We start from the raw sequence: 4,338 nt of genomic DNA on the forward strand, positions 1-4,338 counted from the left end.
CAAGGCTCTCCTGTCATCCTTTCTGATGCCCTGCTCACGGACGCCGCTCCTCTGGGACTGCGGGAAAGGATGGCTGGGGGGGGCGGGGAACCACACATGGCACCCCCACCTCCTTCCTCTGCATCGAGCCCACAGTGGCCTGGGGACTGCCCGGCTTTGTCTTTGAGGGAACCGAGCTCCCTGTCTGGCAGGGAGACATCCAGAAGGGAGACAACCAGCGGTACCTGAAGGAGGCACAGAGCTGACCCTCCAGGGAACTGCCCACGGGGAAGGGATGGGGGAGGGGGCTTTCGTGGAATTCCGGGTGAGCGGTGACCTGAGCGGACGCTTGGGGGAAAGAATACAGCGCAGCAGAGGGAAAGAGGAGAAGGAAGAGGTCCCTGATGCAAGGACGTGGTGAAGATGGAGGTCGGGGGCAAGCCAGAGGGGCCTTGAATGCCAGGATGAGGATCTGGTCCCCCACTGCTGGCTAAGAGAGAGTAAGGGTGTTCCCGTAGGGGACTGCAGGTCCCCTCACCCTCCCTCCCGCAGCGCCAGCCCATGTTGCCCTGCTGGCTGAGGTCCAGCAGCGGCTCCTGTGTCCCCAGGGGAACTGGAAACACAGGCTGGTCAAGGTCACAGCACCCAGCTCTCAGGCACTGCTCCCCCTGAGGACGATCTCCTTCCTGCTGAGCTAAAGAGCACCCCCTCCTCCAGTGCAAACACCTGTGGCCACAGACCCAAGGATCCCCGCCAGCAGGAGTGCCGTTGCAGGGCGTGCGTCCATGACGTGCATTTCGGACCCCCAGCCCCTGCCTTCTTGGGTCTGCAGCACCCACAGGCCCTTCTCCACCGGAGGGGCATGAGCTCCCCCACTGAGCTCCCAGGGCTTTGCTGCCGCGACTGCCCAGTCCGGATTCACAGAATGATCTGGGAAGCACTGAGCCATGTTCCCGCCGCACCTCGGAGAGGGAGGAGTACAGGCCGTTGCTCTGGGGAGCGACCTGCACCCCAGTATCTCCATCCAGGTGCCTGGAACCTCCTTGCCCCCGTGCCCTGGTGGTTTGGGATTGTCCCACCCCAAGAGAAGCACAGGGGGCCTGGGGTAAGGCTCACCCTGGGCAGAAGCCCAAGAGCTGGTGAGAACTCTGTTTGGCTGTTTTCTGCCTCTCGGTCATCTGGAGTCCTGGAACATTCCACCCCTCTAGCAAGACACTGAGCCGCAGATATCACCCCAAGCCTGGGGCTCCAACCTTACTCCCTCTGGATTGCCACTTGCAAGGGTTCAGAGTAGCCTCAGGGGAGAGGGTAAGACTTGAACACGAAGCATATTGACCTCAGGTCCTCCCCTCCGTCCCTCCTGACACAGTTGGCCACTGCAGAGTGCCCCGAGGAGGAATCTGGGCATGGAGGTAAGGCAGAGGACATTGGAGCCTGTGGCCTTTGCTGAATTGGGTGCACATGGGAAAGTGGGAAAGGGTCTGCACCCACCCCGGGGATGGTCATCAGGCACTGTTCTTGAGGTGTTTCCAGGGTAAAGTGAATCTGGGGTAGAACAGCAGAGAATGGGGACCACCCTGGGTTCTCTACGGCACACAAGGGCCCAGCAGCAGGAGGTCAAGTGGAAAGGAGGCTCTCTCTCCCAGGGTGAGACTCTCAGACCTGCCACTCAAAGTGGTGCTTCCACAAAGCCCAGACTCCGTGGGACCCTGGGGAAACCACGGCTGTGGCCCAGTGGCAGCAGCATCTCTGGGGGTGTGGGGAGCACTTCTGGTGTCCGCTACGTGCCAGGTCAGGCCCACAGGGTAGCAGGGGGGCAGCCCGGGAGGCCCAATGCGGCGCGATGGGCAGCCACAGAGGGCTGGCCCATGCGCTGCCGTCACATGGCCCACGAGCCCGGGCTGCCAGCTGGGGCCTTGAGGGGGCTGGGGACCGCAGGTACGAGGGGCAGGGAGTGGTTACGTGAGAGCAGCCATGTTGAGAAGGCCTTGAATGCCAGCCAGAACTGAAGGGCACTGGGGAGCCAGAGCCAGTTGGAGGCGGGAGGGAAGGTGGTCCATTTTGTGTTTTAGACAGATCACTGCGGGGCCAGCGGGTCGGGAGGAGGATGGATTGGACAGAGTAAACGAGACACGGGGGCCAGGTTGGCGGCTGTAGGTGTGGGGCGGGGCCATGAGCTGGGCCAGGGCAGAGAGGAGGAGGAGGAGGAAAGATGGGCTGCAGACGCGGAGACCGAGGGGTGAAGGCGGGGGGTCTCTGGCTTGAGGCTTGGAGGCCAGTCGGACCCCCTTGGAGAACTCGGACTCCAATCCCCACACCTAGGAGAGAAGGAAGAAATCCTGCCTGTCTCCAGCAGGGGTCCCAGGGATGGTCCGTCTCTCTCTAGCCCCGTCCCCATCCAACCGGTTCTGTCATCTCTTCGGGCTCTCCCTTCAGGTAAGAGGTGGGTTTTCCCTTACTCAGCCACCCACCAGCCAGACCACGGAAGTGTGAAAATGCTCTCCCCCCTGCCTGCGGAAGGGACGCTGAACTTGCCCCAAGGCGGCCATGGCCACGGGAATGGAGGTCCGTGCGCCGGCGGGGAGGGCAGAGGGTCCGCACCTGTGCCGGCTCCGTCAACTTGCAAAGCCAGGCTTTTACAGCCCTGGTGGTGAAAGTACTTTCAGAGAAAGAATCAGTGTGCCGGCAGTGATGCAAATAGACGGTCTTCTCGGGTAGGGGCTCCTCACAGCCAAGTTTGGACCCTTTTGGAATAGAAGACAGAAAATTCCTGGGACCTAGGGGGCTTCTCCTATGCTCAGCATTAAGAGACAACAGAGCAGCCCTTTAATGCAAATGTTGAGTACTGAATCCTCATTCTCCCCAAATCCTTTAAAAGAGTAAAAAAAAAAGGGGGTGGGTGGCACCTGGGTGGCTCAGTCAGTTAAGCATGTGACTCGCTCAGGTCATGATCTCAGGGTCCTGGGATGGAGCAGGCTTCAGCTTCCCCGTCTGTGCTCAGCAGGGAGTCTGCTTCTCCCTCTGCCCCTCCCCCAACTCATGCTTTCTCTCCCTCTCAAAGAAATAAATGAAATGTGTTTTTTTTTTTTAATTTGAAAGATTTTTTTTTTTAATTTGAAAGATTTTAGTTATTTATTTGACAAAGAGAGAGACAGCGAAAGAGGGAACACGGGCAGGGGGAGTAAGAGAGGGAGAAGCAGGCTTCCCGCTGAGTGGGGAGCCCCATGCAGGATTCGATCCCAAGACCCCGGGATCATGACCCGACCCGAAGGCAGACCCTTAATAACTGAGCCACCCAGGTGCCCCTCAAATCTTTTTTTTTTTTTTTAAGTGAAAAAGGGAGCACCTGGGTGGCTTAGCCAGTTAAACGTCCAACACCTGATCTCTGTTAAGATCTTGATCTCGGGGTTGTGAGTTCAAGCCCCACCTAAAGCTTCAAGCTGGGCATAAAGCCTACTTAAAAAATATATATATATATATATTCATCTGACCCAGATTGCCATCCTGCCGGTGGGGAAGGACAAGGTCTTCAGTCTGTCTTCTTTTTTTTTTTTTTTTAAAGATTTTTATTTATTTGATAGAGATCACAAGTAGGCAGAGAGGCAGGCGGGGGGGGGGGGGAAGCAGGCTCCCCCGCTGAACAGAGAGCCCGATGTGGGGCTCGATCCCAGGACCCTGAGATCATGACCTGAGCTGAAGGCAGAGGCTTAAACCACTGAGCCACCCAGGCGCCCCCCTCAGTCTGTTTTCTGCCTCAGACCTCGTGGCGTTCTGATGAAGCCGAAGGACTCCTGCTCAGAATAATGTTTTAAAACCCGTGAAACAAATGTGTAGACTCACAAAGAAAACAAATTATACTGGCATTCAACCCAAGTATGAACTGTAAGAAAAAAATAATTCAGGGGCGCCTGGGTGGCTCAGTGGGTTAAGGCCTCTGCCTTCGACTCAGGTCATGATCTCAGGGTCCTGGGATCGAGCCCCACATTGGGCTCTCTGCTCAGCAGGGAGCCTGTTTCCCCCCGCCCCTGCCTGCCTATGCCTACTTGTGATCTCTGTGTGTCAAATGAATAAATAAAATCTTTTAAAAAAATAAGTCAAGTAAAATTTTGGACTTATGATACGGGAATATACGTGCTTCTTTATTAACACTTCAAATAGCAAACTCTAGCAGCGGCTCTAATAACCACAGTAATTCCAAAGAGTGACTAGTGTAATTCACACTTCAAAGTTTCTGCAATGACCGAGATCTGATAGGAAAATATGCCTGACTTCTAGCCGTGGCAAAGCAGCGGGAGCTGCTAATACTGCTGTGGTCTCTCCTTAAATCAAAGAACTGTAGTTCTTAGAGGTTAGTTAACG

This window comes from Mustela erminea, chromosome 20 (assembly GCF_009829155.1).
Source record: "Mustela erminea isolate mMusErm1 chromosome 20, mMusErm1.Pri, whole genome shotgun sequence".
NCBI lineage: Eukaryota > Metazoa > Chordata > Mammalia > Carnivora > Mustelidae > Mustela > Mustela erminea.